Source organism: Serinus canaria, chromosome 2 (genome assembly GCF_022539315.1).
Source record: "Serinus canaria isolate serCan28SL12 chromosome 2, serCan2020, whole genome shotgun sequence".
Lineage (NCBI taxonomy): Eukaryota > Metazoa > Chordata > Aves > Passeriformes > Fringillidae > Serinus > Serinus canaria.
The window spans coordinates 109,084,482-109,101,560 of NC_066315.1; the positions used below are offsets into that span (position 1 = coordinate 109,084,482).

The 17,079-nt window shown below is 37.0% G+C and overlaps 1 protein-coding gene across 5 annotated transcripts in view; it reads left to right on the plus strand.

Annotated features, from left to right (window-relative positions):
* Nucleotides 1–17,079, plus strand: part of ASXL3 (ASXL transcriptional regulator 3) — a 126,685-nt gene that overhangs the window by 86,765 nt on the left and 22,841 nt on the right. The window lies entirely within an intron of this gene.

Consider the following 17,079-nt stretch of genomic DNA (forward strand, 5'->3'; position numbering starts at 1 on the left):
AATACTCAAGCTAATTCAGACTCATTAACTTACACAAATAGGGCATTATATTTCTTGCAGATGGTCAGTATCCCTATTTTAATATAGTAACTAGAGAATACAGATCACTTAAATGAGTAATTAAAACCTGCATCTTAAATCAGCATTTCATTTCAGTATTGCAGGTTTTATTTCTTAAACTGTTAGTAGTTAGTCTACCACTAAAGCAGGGAGAAGTGCAATGTGACATAAAAAGAGAAAAAAAAGTTGTATTAATGTACATTTACTTGGCCTCTTATCAAATTAGATACTGTATGTAGTGGACCATTATTCTGCATTTATTAACAGAATGCCTGAGAAAGAACATCAGAACAAGATCCATAGGAGAAACAATATAAATGTATTTACTCTCAAGCTCCCACAATGCAAAGTCAATATTGACAAGTTTTAAGAAAAGTTTTTTCCCAGCTTTCAAACAGATTTTAACTTAGTGTCCAGCAAATATTTTTCTGATAGTTTTGATTTTTTGTTCTCTCTAGTTAATTCATCATAAAAGATTTAAAAAGTGTACTGGGGAAAATCATGTTTTCTCTCCAACCATCAAAGACCCCATATTCATAAATTACATTTCAAGTTTGAGGTCTTTATTTAGAAGTTTTTTACTTTAAAATTTATTTTTAAAAATGGAGTATCTGCAACTGACAAGCCACTTACCTTCTTATCAGTGTTCTTACAGCAGAGTTTTTTGGCAAGAAAATAAAGACATTATTTTTGAATTTAAACATGCCTCACTAGTTAAAAGCAGTGCATTTTTTTGTCACTTTTATTTCAAGAACCATTCACATAATGCATATAATATTTCTGAGGCCTAACACTGCATAATTGGACACTGTTACTTCACAAGCAAAATGTTGTGATGAGACATTTGCAGGTGTCCTTCTGTCTGTCATCTTCTCACAGCATTCTGTGGGTTTGTGTAACATCCCAGGTTTTCACCTGCATTTGGAAGGGAGGTGTCAGCAGCCATCTCTGGAAGTTTAATGGAAATGTTTGGCCTTTAAGTGTGAAAGTAGGAAAATTCTTTTCCGGTGGAGGATGGAATAGCCCTGAACCCTCGCTTTGCAGAAGTCTTGGCAGAGAAAGGAATGCATCTCTTTTCTTGATATCTGAGAACATGTCCTCAGCTATACCTGAAGTGTGGCATCCCAGATACAAACTGAGGAAAGCAAATGAACTGATGTTCTTTTCCTTCCTGTGGCAAGTGGAAAATTCCAGTGTAGTGCTCAAAGATCAAAAAAAAAGGATAGAGAATTTTAGCCAGGGAGTTCTGGTGGGAGGCTCTGCTGTTGGTCACTCTGACTGAACGAGGCAAGAGTATTCAGTTTTCCTCTTTTATTTCTACTTTCAAAATCAAATGGGGCATCAGGCAAGCTATACCATTCTTTGAGTTAGCTGCGCATCTCTTAGGGTTCAGTTTTATTGTTTTATATTTGTCTTTTGTTGACTCATCTGAAAATTCTTATTTTGCTCTTCTGGCTCAGAATTGTTTCCTCCCTGTGTGCTGCTCTGCAGTTGGCTGCTGTTGTCTTCCCCAGAGAAAGCTGCATTTCTGTGTTGCCATGTGGATATAGTATGTGAAGTACTGTAATAAATGGCACTATAAAAATGTAATAGAGTTATGCTATTTGTGTATATATAGTGATCTGTGAAATAAATTACTAATGAAGTGCAGTTTCATTTAGGCTTTATTACTGCTTCACATAGAAAAACCCCATGATGAATGATCCTTTGTCATTTCTGTCATAAACACCATTTTTCTGGGTGGTATAACTCCTCCTCCTTAAATCGTATTCAGCCAAAACTTGTCATGCATGTGTCAGTTTGAATAAGCATTTTTAGAAACCATTAGTTAAGGGAGTTGAGGTTTTCTGGGTTTTTGTGTGCAAGTGTTTATTATAAATAAATGACTTCTTTCTCAACCTTGGTTAGTCTAATATGTTCAAGAAAAGTTCAGGGACAAGTTAGGAGATTGTTGGGATGTGTTCTCCAATCTTTTTTTATTTTCAAGTGTTGTGGTTGCTATCAGGCAGCTATTGGAGCCCATGGAACAGAAAGCCTTAGGAAAGATGTTCCAGAATGGAAGAAGTCAAAGAACTATTCTTCTGATGTTCATGCTGTCCCTACTCCAGCTAGATTTTTGATGAAGTGGAAAAATAGGGTCATTGCTTTTTTTTCCCCTTGGGAAAAGATAAATTGTATCATAAGTTATAATTACAATTTAAATTGATTTCAGCTTGCATATTAGTTTAATTTCTGTTTCAGTAGTGATGAGGCCTTTGTGTAATTTTCTGTATTAAAAATGCCTGTCAAAGAAGTTGGAGTAAGTTGGCAGTTATGGTAGATGCATTTTATCGAGGATTTTATTTGTTTTGATTTGGGGTCAGGGGGAATAAGTATGTAGACATTATTCAAATCATAGAAACAAAAAATGTCCTGAGTTGGAAGGGACCCATGGGGATCATCCATTCAAGCTTCTCATCCCGCACAGGACAGCCCCAAGAATCACACCATGTGCATTGTCCAAATGCTTCTTGAGCTCTGTCAGACTTGGTGCTGTGCCCACTTCCCTGGGGAGCCTGTTCCAGTGCCCAAACACCCTCTGTGTAAAGAACCTTTTCCTAATATCCAACCAAAACTCCTCTGACACAGCTTCAGGCCATTCCCTCGGGTCATGTCACCACTGGTCACCTCAGAGAAGAGGTCAGAACCTGACAAGCAGCCATGTCCCAGACTTACCTGTTTAGCAGACTGCTCCAAAATCTTTCAGCACTGGATACCAGGAACTTCATGGCTGAAATTTGAACATCCAGATTTTCAGCTCTTCATTATTCTGTATAGATTCAAAGACTCAAAATCAGCTCAGCTGATACAGAAGCCTTTTGGGTGATTCCCTGGGAGACCCACATGGCTTGAGCTGGAAATACAGAAAACATGCAGGTATAGAAACTATATGGAAAGAAAAGTCTCTGCATAAGAGATTTCAGTTATCACAAATTCCAGCAAAGTATTTTGCTTTACAGCTCTAATTAGAACATTCTACAGCTAAAAAAGATCAATGGATTTTTCATCAAATACCTCCTTCTGACATTGCTACATCAAGCTGATCATCACATGTAACAGAAGCCTTCTTGACCACCTCTCAGCAAATACTCACCTTCAAAGCAGGAACTTTCTCTGTATATATATCTAAATGGCTGTATGGCATCAGTGAGTCTTCAGATATTAATTAAACAATAGATATTGTGAAAGGATGGGTAACAGGCCTGTACAACAGGTTGCTGAAAATGCATGGCAGTTGGCAATGTTGTGTCTTCACCAGCTTTCCTTGTTGGTGCTCCTGGGAAGTCAAATTCCTGCTCTTAACACTGCGGAATGGGCAAAAGGAAGGGAAACACACCCACCTACTTAGCTTCCAAAAAGAGAAGTAGCATTATCTGAAGAGTAGCATAAAGCTGAAGTGATTTTATTAATCCTTAGAAAGCTAAACAAAACATTCTCTCCTGAGTGCTCTGAAAAAAAAGTATGTCTTTCCAGACTATGACTGCTTAACACCCTTCTGATCTTTGAGAATTTAACTCTGTCTTGCATTTTCTCTTCTGGTAATACTGGGCTTTTCTGAGTATCTTGTGATTTGCACCTGCCCTGCCATTTCACATAGGATGTGAATTTCTTCCTACAAACTTCAAAGCCTCCTCAGACATGTGTGTTATTAGCACTGCCTTTTTATCAGACCAAATCTGTTCTGGAAGAGCATTTAAAACAGTAGAGAAAATCACTGTAATAGTTATATCGTGTCTCAGCTTTACTTGTTTAAATAAAGAAATTTAGCAATTATCTGTCTTTTATCTACAGTTTATAGATAACCAAGTTAGTTACTTAAATTTAAAACTTCGGTATTCTTAAGGGATAACTTAAGATGTATAGTATTGCAGAAGGTCTTGTGAATATTTCAGGTTTGTAGCAGGTCAGTCTACTGAAAAGAAAAACATGATGTACAAATCAAAGGATTCTAAAATGGGTCAAAACCCACCTTATTCTCTTTCTTTTAATTTCTAAGTCAGTGAATCCCAAAATAATTATTGTCTCTTGGATGAGTGCTAGTATTGATATGCAATCACATCACAGCATCCTTTTATTTTAAGGTCAGTGCAGGTTCTGTGTTCTGTCTTGGCCTGTTCATTTTAGGTTGGTGCAGTTTGAATCCGTCACCTTGTAAAGATTCCTTCTCCCCTTGCATTGAGAAAAGGCACAGGGTGATGTCAGCTAGTGATTTACTCTGTTCCTTTGAAAATAATAATAAGTCCTTTTAGGGAAGGTTATCTACAGAATTCCAATTCAAACCTCTGTTTTCATGCAGTATGAATCAGCCTAATATCTGTTCCTACAGTTTGAGCAATGATAGCAAAAGGTAACCATTGTTTTTGATACACACAAATTAGTCCTACTCCCAAGCATATCAGTTGGAATTCTGTGGTGGAGAGTGGGTAATGAATTATACAAAATATTATTTCACTTGTAAAAGGCAAGAAGAAAAGTCTGGTATCTGACATTCTGAATGCTTAGTATTTAGTAGGTACCTTACTGTATATTAGTTTTTTCTTAGATGAGAGTGAGTGAAGCTTGATTTTCACAATTTGTTTCTTGTAGCAATGTCACCATCTCCCTGCTTGTTTTATTAACTTCATCAGTGCTTGAGGATTTTATGTGCCATTGGTACTTTGCAGAATTTCATTTATAAAAAGACCAACTGCAGAAATTAGTGCTGCATGTATTATTTGCTTCCAGCTTTATTTTATGTTTCTCTCCATGGAATTATTATGTAGTGGTAGTTAAGTGGTTAGTTACCTTATCTTACTTTGCTGCCTTTTTTGCTTATGCTACAGTCTTTTAGCTTTTTACTTTTCCATTCTCTATCAATCAGTAGCTTTCAAATATTTATTGTTATGTTCCTGTAAATGTTTGAGTTTTACACTGAAATAGTTTTAGGGTTATGACAAAAGCATTTAGTTCAGAGAACATTTGCAATTGAAGGTTAAATATAACATATGTCATCTGCACCTAAGCAGATTTAGAAAGCTGTTAAATTGGCACCCCTGTGTGTGCAGTAATTGAAGGTCATTTTATGACACATTTCTCCCTTTAGCTGACGTTTTTTCTTCGGTTTTAGTAGATGATGTGGACAGCATGGTGTTGGTTTAATGTGCCTTATTTGTACAGCTTTATTAGGGTAGTTTTAATGCAGGTATCTTACAGACTTGATAGATGAATAAATTCCAATGATTTAAGCTGCCTTTTCCATAAAAATCTGTGTCTCATTCCTGAGCTGAGCTAGCCAAGGGTTTTCAAACAGATTACTACACCCATATGACCCTCTGTCCTTATGCATCAAGTTAATACTTATTTTACCTAACACACCTGTATGAATGGTGTAAGTGTGTATTTCACAGTCATGTATAACAACAGACATCAGTTTCACTTTATGTGAGTTGAAAGCTGAAGGATTTTACTTCAAAATCCCAGTTGTCTTTAGCTACAAGAAAGCTACTCTTTCAGCTTCCCTAGGCAGTCCAGAAAGGCTCACTGCAATTGCTTTGCAATCTGGCTGCTCTGATTGATGTGGTAATGGAATTCTTGTTTGCTTGTTTGCAGTAATCTCCAGAGGTGCTCCTCAGTATCAGTACGTCTACAAATGTGAATAGGAAGCTTTACATTTTTGATTAAGTGTCATGGTTTCATATTTGTGCAGGCTTGGTCACTGTATTTCAGAAGTGTGAATCAGTGTTTACCACTCTGCCACATCCATGTTGTGGAAGTTCTTTTTTGATTTCTAAAGCCTCGTTACAAGCTCTTGTCACACTTAAAATGTCTCACTCTAAGAACATATTTGCAGGGGTGTTAGCAGAACTATTGCATTTGCTTTTGTCTGTAGCAAGGCTAAACTCAGTTGGAACATCTAGTAGGACACAGCAATGGTGCTGTGCCCCCTGGAAGCTAAAAAAAACAAAATCCACAGCTGTCTCTACAGCATCCTTTCCCATAAGTCCTTCTGATGTGAGAGGGGCCCTTCACTCAAGGTTGTTCTTCTGATGCAGACTAGTGAAGCTTTTGTTCCCCTCTTGTTCCCTTCAAGCAAGTTTTCTAAAGTACAGTGCACAGCTGTTAGGGCTTAAAGAAAAAGAGGACTTTGTATGCAATACAAGTTCCATTACATTTGACAGAATTATTAGTACTTTAAAAAGAGAACTGATAAAGCAGCCCCCTTCCAGTGGGAAAGTAAGTGCTTCACATAAGTGCCTTTTTAAAAGACTATGCTAGGAGCTGTGTTATGAGAGTATAACTGTCACTATAGGACATGAAAGAACACAAGAGCACAATGCTGCTCTCAAGGTGAAGAGAAAAGGGAAGTTTATTTTCTTACTCCAACATTTATAGTTTTCCAAAAGTGACAGTGGGTTGGAGGGTGACAGTGCCACCTCTCCAATGGCGCTGGACAAACCAACAGTCTATCAAATTTCTTTTTCACCATAAAAGACTGCAAAACAATGAGTTATTTACAGAAGTGTGTGAGAAAGTTCTCTACAAGGATGTCAACATCAGAAGGCTTAGAAAATCTTAGAAAATCAGAGCAACATATAACTAATGTGTGAACATAAGTGATAATGTATATGGGCACAAGAGACTGGTATGCTGCAAGTCATGTAGCTGTTGAGGATGCACTGCAGTACTGCAGCCTGTAGTGTTCCAACTGCACTTCCCTTGCAAAGTGCTCGTAATTGAGTGATATGAGTCGGTCTGCAGTGCCTCCAGTGTTGCCACTATAGGGCTGTACAGGAATTGGATGGAGAACAGAACATTCCTTTCCATTCTGAATCTGAAGACATTCAAGGGCTTGAAGCAGAATGTTGGATGCAGGTGCAGCAAAAGGAAGAGCAAGAAGAAGTGATCCATCCGTACTTCTGCAGCACTCTCCTCTTCACCCTTACTCCCACCCTCTCTCTCTGCTTCTCCCCTCACCCTTTTCCAATATATTTGTTTGGCTAAAATACAAAAGGGAAAAAAAAAGTTGAGATTTTTACTAATTATTTCAGAACATTACTATCCTTTGAATTATTTAATCTCAGATTTCATTTAGTTCTCTCATTTAGTTCTCGGTCATTTTTTTGTATGGAAAAGCAGTGTTTTCTAATGCCTAGAGAAAAGGGATTGGATGCAGGATTTTCATTTATGACAGTCATTAAAAATGACAGACTAATTTTAGATGCTTATATGTAACTTCCCCTCACCTTCTGTTTCTCAAAGGTATATATCTATAGTTTTATTATTAAAGGCTAAGTGAATAGACCCTGGTTGTTTATATCCCTTTTCCTGCACTCTCCACAAAATGTGAACGTTCTTGGATAATTTAATAATGCTTAACTTTCTCAGAGTCTCTAGTCATCTTTCCTTAAACAAGTTCCATACATACTTGCCTTGATCACAATCCATATATGCTTTTGTGCCTGTTTTTCCCCCAGGCTTATGTGCCTTTTCTAGTAGCTTTATAAATACTTGGTTTTTTCTGTGTATTCTGACATGCTTGGGTTCACAAATTATGTGAACTATGTATTAGAAAAAAGGGGGTTTAATTGTTACTTCTAGAATTTGAATGCAGTTAGATGGTACTGTTTGCTGCATGTTCTAGGTATTTTCCTATTTTGCATGGGTTTTGTTTCATTTTAAAACATGCCTTATCTTTTCATTTTGCCAGATTTATTACTCGCCTAAAATTCTTCATCTAATTTCTTGCATCTGAGCTCAAACAGATTGGATTCCATTGTCTTTTTTGACACTACAGTGTATTGGAATGAATATAGCTATCCCACTTGTCTTCTTGATTTAGACAAGGTCTAAATTAACAAGTCACATTTCATTTTGAAAACATATGTTTGCAATTCTTCAGTCTTACTCGGCATATTTCCCACTTTAGTGAAGATGGAAAAGGTCTTTGTTTCTTTCTCTCAAAGATGCTTCTTGCTTTTCTCCTCATGTCTGAAGCAATTACTCCTATAGTAGTAGATATTTTCTTTTTCATCCTTTGGTGTTTTACTTCTTAGTTTAATCTGGTTATTTTTATAGGACTAAAGTAATACTCAGAATCACTTTCACCATCTGTCTTAAAAATCTGTCTTTTCATTTTGTGTTTGAGGGCAGACTGTTCATGTTATATCAGAGATCAGGTAGAAATGACAAAGAGCTTTTCTTATAAGAATCGATAACTTCATAATCAGAACTAAAGAAAATTAGCCATATTCTGGGTCATGTTACCCTTTACTGTGAAAAGGTGAGACCCATGGAAGAGAGCTTATGCAGAGTGAACATGAACACTCAACCTGAGGTACATCAGACTTGCTGAGAGAGCCATGGAATGAGTTGGTACCTATCCATGTCACCTCCCCAGACCTGAATTTGTGGTGGCTGACTTTGCTGTTCTTTCAGCAGCTCTTGAGTCAGACCCTGTATTTCTGTCTGCTGTATTTATGTATGTATATAGTGTTGGGTGTATCTCTTACCATTCATGTATCTCTCAGTGTTGCTCTAGATGTTTTGTGGTCGCAACAGCAAAAAGGCCCTGGTTATTGCATCTTGCAGGAAGTATTTCCCTTATATTCCTGTTTATATAGTTCTTACTCAGAAACTCCCCCTCTGTTGGTTTTAAATACATGGTAACTTGTTTAAGAAAGGATAGATTTTTCATCAGCCATGACACTGTGTAAATGTGTGCATTTTTCTGTTTGAGAAGAGCCCTGAGTGCTCCTTATCTTCAGGCAAAGAAACAATTGCTGTCCTGTTGTGTCTGTGGGTTTTTGCAAGGCTTGTCTATTTTTTTTTTTAATATTCTGCATCTTCAGCTGGACTACTTCTTTCACATTCCTACCATCTTTGTCCTTAAGACCTGAAATCATCAATGTTTTGTACTAAACTTGCTAATTACTGACTCCTTAGCTATTCACTCCCCTCCTTTTTTTGCTTCTCTCCAGTATTACACCGTGCCTTTCTCTACATGTTTCCCTTTCCTTTTTTTTTTTTTTTCTTCATGTATATCAGAACTCTTGACAAGCTTTTGCTTCTCTTGAAACAAAAGACAGGCAGAGAAGGGGAGTGATTGTTGCCCTCAAGGGGATCAGCATGTGTGTAGACGTCTTCTATAGGGTGGATTACAGTCTGGTTTAGATTTTAGGGGTCAAGGTCAGAGAAGAGGCCTGAATTCCATTCAATGGCATGAATGCCATTGTGATGTGAGTTAAACAGACCATCCCATCAAACTCAGCACTCATAAGGCCACATCTAGAGCACCTTGTCCAGTTCTAGGACTTTGCCTAGATAAGAGAAGGGCCAGGGGCAGTTTTATCAGTGTGTATAAACAGATATGGCACTACCAGAGGCAGTAGGCACAAACCAAAAGGCAGGAGTTTTCATATGGAGATGAAATAAAACTTTTTTTAGTGAGAGCATTGGCTGCCTAAAGAGGTTGCGAGTTCTCCATCCTCAGACATACTAAAAACGAATTGATTTTTTATTTGCCTCTGAAGTGTGCTATTATAGTTCAATAACACAAACATGGTAATACTTTCAGTGTCATTCTTTTAGGTCTGGCAGATGAATGAAAGGTTTGTGCCTTGACAGGTTCATGTGATAGATAGGTTGTCTATCACATGAACAAGTACTTCCTGTGGATGGGGTTTGGTGCAACCTGGCTGAGTGGAAGGTGTCTCAGGCCATGGCAGGGGGTTGGAACTAGATGGTCTTTTAAAGTCCCTTCCAACATAAACCATTCTTTGATTTACTGGAGGATTTACCATTTTGTACTGGAAATTATATGGGTTATTCCATTTCTAGGTTCTAAATCAAATTTGAAAAGAAAATATGGTCATGATTATGGACAGCTCAGCAGAAACATCTGTTCAGTCAACCTTTAAGCAACAACAACACCAGGGAGACTGCACTAAATTAAATACTCTTTTCATTATATAAATACTATTAAGTCATCATCTTCAATATTAAGCCTGGCCAGTTCAGTTCAGAAGCTGTGGAAAGAACCCAGAGGAGGGCACTAAAATTTGCATGAGCCATAAAAATGTCTAAAGAAAAATTACTGGACATGAGCTTTTTAATCTACCAGAACAAAATTAAAAGTGAAAACATCAAATTTAATACAATCAACTGATGCATTTCATGCAATAGACAACTAACCCTTGAAGTCTTTCGCATACTAAAAGTTAGTATTGATTGCTGCCACAGTTCAACCGATATAAATAGAAGATGGTGGATGCATATATATGAGTAGTAGCCACAGTTATATCAAGCAGACTGAAATATTTATGGACATTAAAATTTCCTTTTTCAGTCTATGCCAGCTAAACTAAATAGAAATTGAAAATTTTTATTTGACAGCTTTCCTAGTAACTGGCTATTATGTGGTCTTTCAAGGCTTTATCTCCATGATCTGTTCCTTACAATTATCAAAGTTAGTTCAACCTGTGCTTTGATCTGATATTTGTTACCATATGGTACCACTCAGATCCGACTAAATGCTGAAAAATACAGCATCTTTGCTTAGCACTGAGTTGTGTAGCAGAAACACTACCATCAGAAATGCAGCCATTGTTTAACAGAACTTGCAGATTTTTTTTGACAACTACAGCTGCTTTTCCTTTTGACCAAAGTGTATTCACACTCATTCACTAATATAGACTTGCTAACTGTTAGAGCATTCTTTTAGTTTGGTCCCATTTATCACAGTCTCTTTTGAATAGTAGTTGTATAAGTGGAAAAATGACTTTTAGACAGGTAATGGCATTCTTGAGCAATCAGCAGTATTCCATAGGAAATGGAGAAACTTACTCAATTATTTTCATATTAGAAATACATGCAAGTTCACTTAAAAGTATTTTGCAGATGGATAGAAGTTAAGTTTTATAATTCCCATTTATTATTTAACAAGGAGAGCTCTATCTAGCTATGGATAACTCCTTGACATAATTGGTTCTCAGGTCATTAGCCAAAGTAGTGAATAGGATAATGATTGTTTTGCATTCTTGTAGAGAATTTAGGCTTTTAAAAGTGCAAGCAGATCTTGTTAGTTTCTGAAGAATGCGTCAGTCAGAGCACGAGCAGTCCAGAGACTAACAGGAACATACATTGTAATAAGTTCTGTTTCATTTTGTAGTACCTCATACTAAAATATCAGTATGGAAGAAGAATGTGGCCTTGTAATACTAGTCTCTGCAGCCATTCAGTATTTCCCAATGCGAATTTCTGTCTCTTGGGCTTAATGAGAAATCTCTTCCACAAGCTTGTCACACTCAGCCTCAAGGGAGAAGGTATCTAGATTGACTTTTAAGATGACTCAAGATATGAACTGCTAGTAAAAAAGTTGTTCATGAATAAGTAAGGGTCCTTCCAGCCATCATGAAGCACAACTGGTAACAGATATACTGAGTTTGTGTTTGAGAATGATGGTTCCAGAAACTGAATGTAATCTAAGGTTTTACCTGCATGCAGGCAAGCTAAGCCATTATCTTATGAAATCACAGTGTTTCCAAAGGTCACTCTGTCCAAATGAGGGGCTCTTCCAGATATGAATCACGAGCTGTGGTCAGTTATATTAGACTGCACAGAGTGACTCCACTGGAAGGGCATGAAGAGGTTAGAAGTCTGAAAGCCAGAATGCAAGGTCTGACTCTTAAGCACCTTTCTTTGAAATTGGAGGTTGGCAGTTACTCAGAAGTTAAATATCTGCAAGAGTACTTTTAGTTTTCTTTTTAATGATGTAATAGATGGCAATTTGTTACACCATCTTGACATAGAAAACATGGCAAAAAAGGAAAATTTATCTCATCTTCTTTACAATAAGGCAAAATCAATGTCTGCTTTTCTTTTATGTTGGCTAAAACTTTTTTTGGCTCTTCAGTGGTGAAGAATTCAGAGCCTCTCCCAAGGAAATCTAGTCCTTCATTGTTTTCACTGATAGAAAGCTTTTTCCTTGGGGTCTGATCTGAATCTCTCTTGTTGCAATTCTGACTGGTACTCTTTGTTCTTTTTGGCATCTATGTGTAGAATGTGGAGCTTGCTGTGTTCCTCTTTCTTTTTCTTGAGAAACAGCCCATAATAATGCAGTCTTTGTAGATCTAGGGCCTCAAGTCTGTTCTTAGCCTCATTTATCTCCTTTGCATTTTGTATGAGTTGAGTTGAGTTGCATCAATCGGAATTGAATGTACTGCTCCAGCTCAACTGGTAAGTAAAACCAAGGAGAGCAAAACTTTCTCTGCTTTTGCACAGTACTCCTGTTTCTAACTTAGAGTGTTGTGCTCACCTTCTTTGCAATTGCAAGGCTGACTTATATTCAGTTTGTGGACAGTCCATGAATACAAGTACTTTTCTACAGAACCAATGCATAGACACTTAATTTCCTCATTTTGCATTTCTCTAGTTCTTGTGTTATACTAGATTGTCAAACTTTGCATTTGCCACTAATGCAATGCCCTGCTTATCCCTGTTGTTTCCAAAGTAATTCACCAAACCATCAAGAGAACTCTGATGCTCTCTGTACATGCTCTCTGACTGACAGTATTTTCAAACTACTTCCATCTTTTTATCATGCCTCTGAATACACAGACTCCCAGTTGATAATAAATAAACAATAGTTCCCTAAGTAAAGAGTTCTGAGTAGTTCTTTGGTGACCTAATTGCAATTTATATATCCTGGCATTGCTTGAGAAAATGTTAAGCAACACTGCATTGTTAAGATCAAGATACACAACTTTTAATGCTTCTCTTCCATCACAAGGCCATTTATTCTGGCAGAGAGAAAATAGACTGATCTGAGGTAACCTGCTCTTGATAAATCTACATTGGCTGTTGCTCAGCTCCTGGTTAATTTTCAGGCAGTTTTGTATGGTGTGATACCTTACATGGGTTAGTGGTGGGCTTGGCAGTGCTGGGTTAATGGTTGGACTCATGGTGTTGCAGGTCTTTTCCAGCCTGAATGATCCTATGATTCTATCTTGTGCTTTAACCATTGCACATATTTTCCAAAGCATGAAGACAGATAGAAGAAGCAAGGTATTTAAAAGCAGGTTTCTTGGATCAACTGAGAGGCTAGCACCTAACTTCTTGAAAATGTTTTAAGTCCCATAGATTCTGGGTTGTGTCTGCTCAGAATGTGTCCACAACAGTATCTTAGGGCAGCCTAGAGTATCACAAAAAATAGTGTGTTGTCTGTGCATAGGCCATGCTGTTCTGAAGCTGGCTAAGTCTGTAAGTCCTTAGCTGTTCCTATTCCCTTCTTTAGACAGAGGTGATACATATGCACTATATATGTATAACTAGCATGTATAAGTTTGTATTTGTACTCATAATGTCTTCAAAATCCATATTTAACAGTTCTGAAATAGATTCATATCTGGACATTTAACAGGCTACACTATAAAGCCCAGATGAATTGAATGCATTTTAGTAATATTTGTTGAGCTCCTTGCCTGTTCAAGGTCAGCTCTGACCCTTTTGCCTTTTTTTGATGGAAGTAATTGTATAAAACACCTCAACCCAGTAGATTTGTGGTGAAGATTCATGCAAAGAAAGAGGAAGTTTTAACATTAGCTTTGTCTCTGTATTCCTCTAGTATCCCCCCAGTGTTGCACAGTGTACTTTTTCTTTCACCCTCTTCTTGCTTTTAATGTACTTACACAATTATTTCTTCTGGAGTTTGCTGTGTCCCTTTCCAACTGTGTCTAATTTTGGCCCATTATAGCATGTTCTGCTGTGGTATTCCTCCTTAGTAAGTTGACCTCGTTTCCATTCTCTACATGCTGTGAGATCAACAGCAAGATCCTAACTAAGACAATGTGGTCTTATTGTACAATCCCCATTACTCCTTTGCAGGAGGCTTTGCACTCCATGTGGTCAGCATTGTTTATTTAAAGAACTGTGACAGTTTGTTTTTAACTCCTTTTTCACTGGCACCATGTTCTTCGGGATTCTTCCAACTAATTCTGCATTTAGGGAAGTATGCCTATTTAAATCATATTTTTAAAATTCTTTTGTCATTTCTTTCTTTTCTTCTTTTTTCACAAACAAGCCTAATCTTTTATATTACTATCAGTCATGAATTATCAGATCATCATTTTGCCACTTAAGTCAAAAATGTCAATTGTCAGCTAAATCTTCCAAGTCCTCCTACATACCATTTGCAGTTCTTGCACTAGTGTTCAACCATCAAAGACTGAAATAAATGTACCACTTCCATCACATTATCCTCTTCTTTAACCCCTCCTTTTATAAATAAATTTATTTTGGCAGTGGATCACAGAAGAGGATTTATTTGAATTTGATTTGCCCATACTATTGGGCTGTGCATATAAATACAGCATTCAAATTCTGAAGAAACAAGCAAGTCTGTCTATAGAGCATGTTCCTTTTCTCCACAAGGGCTGTTTGAAGTCCCTAGTTACCTATTGCCATATCTCTAAACCTTCTTGGGGCATCACCATTTGTTGAAGATGACAAAGCCATTCTGCCTTTAGCATCTATTAAACCACTACTTCATTATCAATATATGTCTATCTCTGCTGATAAAAATATCAACAGATCCCTGGGTTCCATGGTGATTCCTACAGCCTCCTTGTCACTTCTGATCTACTCAATCTCGTGTCTGGATATGTTCTTAGGGTGAAGGTGGAGGGACATCGTGAACAGTGAAAATGGTAGGATTTCCAGGTATCATACCTATCAACACCTTCCTGAGGTTCCTCACACAGTCTCTGTTGTCCTCATTCCCTCATTTCAGATGATGTAGGTCATAGTCAATACTTGAGCATGAAGCTCTGTAAAGTGTCTGCCTTCAGAATGTCAGTCACTAAAGTTGCTGTATCTTCAGATGCTCCATCTGCACTGTACAATAATCAGTGGAATGCTGGTGCCCAGCACTAGAGAATCGAATTTGTTACAATTTCACAAAACAGCAGTGGTGTCTCTTTGCACACATAAATAAAATGTTACGTTTCCTGTGTGGGATATAAATACTCCTAAATTTTTCATTTGTAATATTTTGGAGTCTTTAATGCAAAAGCATCAAAATATATTTTCTCATATCTTCCATCTTTTGAAGATAATTTCTTTTACACAACTTTTGGAAAGTATGTGAATTATAGGATTGTCTTTCTCCCGGATAAAATATAGAGTTAGTAGCAATGTTTAGAAAGGGTATAAAAAATGAGTGTTACTAGACCCTTCATTTACATGAATCTTCACTTCCTTTGCTAATTTTTTGATTGCTTTTGTATTTGTATTTTTGGTTGGTTTGTTTTAGTTTTGTTTGGTATTTTTGTTGTAAGGCTGAGATGGCTGAGCTGTAAGGATGGCAGGGCCTGTGAAAAAAATGGGGGAAAACTTCTTTGCAGGACCTGTTGCTGTAGGACTGAGTGGTAATGGTTTTAAACTGGAGGAGAGTTGATTCAGGTTAGATATAAAGAAGGTTTTTATGAAGAAACCTGGAACAGGTTGCCCATGGAGGTGGTAGGTGCCTCATGCTGGAAACTTTCAAGGTCAGTCTGGATGAGGCTATGAGACACCTGATTTGTCCCTCTAATAGTTCACTGCTTATTGCAGAGGGGTTGAACTAGATGGCCTTTAAAAGGTCCCTTCCAACTCAAACAATTCTGTGATTCTAGTCAAATGGCATGATATTCACACATAAGCTTCCATGTAAGAAATACAGTATACTACACAAGAACTGTGTGTAGTGGATCATTAGAAATTTTATAAATACATTAGGAGAATCTTGAATCATCTGAAAGAGACATAAAAATAGTAGATTGACTAATTCCTTGTCTTTCAAGATTCTAGCCAAAATCAGATAACCTACCAGTGTAGACCTATGCAGTAATTGCTGTATACCTACTAAACAACTATGTGCATCTTCAGGTTAAGCTAAAAAATAATCCCTCCCTTATTTTCAGAAGAGAATTTTCAGTGGTACTGGAGGAAAATAATTGAAGTAGTTGTTCTAGAAAGGTTACTCAGTTCCTTCTGATAAGTGTTTGACATTTGCTTTGTAATGCAAATTGATGCTGGGTTTTAACAGATATGTTTTTGGGTCGGGTGGTTTTCTGTTTGCTTTCAATAAAAAGAGGAACTTTCAAAAGCCATTGTGAATTCTGCATGAAAGTATTAATTAGAAAACATAATTCTAGCATTGTGCTTAATCAGAAAAACCCAGAAATTTAAAGCCTAACAGAATGAAACATAAATTTTCCAAGAAATGTTTGTTGTTCCAGCTCATTAACACACTGTCTGTGTTGGACAGCATTTTTTAAATACCATAAAAATTAACAGTGTATTTAAGAACTGCTTTATTGGCATTTTTCTCCAAATTCTAATTTAAAGTTGGTGGTTAATTGTGCTGTCTCTATCATCAGAGCTTAGAGAAGTGAATACACTCCATGCCTTCAAAATTTCCACTTTAACTTGTTGATTCAAGTGAAAATGAATTCTCCAAGTGAAGTAAAAAAATATTTCAGTGGAGATTGTTAGCTGACATTATAAAAGGCTGACCTCTTAGTCCTTCAAAGTTTAACAGAGCATAAAAGATGTTAGCCTGATTTCACATGACTAGGGTATTGAGAAAAAGCATAAAACATCTTCTTTAGTTTTGTTGTTTCTGAGAGACTTTTAAAAACAACTAGACATAAAATTATTTGGGTTTTGTCTGTTCCAAATTGTTCAAACACTTTTTCACTGTGTAGAAATCTTTAAATGAACTGAAAATGGCTAAACGATTGATCTTTTTGTTAACTTAGTTAGGGTGGCAGTATCTGCTATCTGCATAGTGCTTTGTTCTTTCTATAACATTTTCAAAATTTCTGTTTCATTTGCTTTATCTCTTTGGCCATTATGCGTTTCTTTAACGTTTTTGTCCTCATCCTTTTCTCTTTGAGCTTTTTCTGGTTGAATAAATCCTTCCTGTTCCGTTCCCAGCAAATGTTTTCTTTGATCTCAAATTCC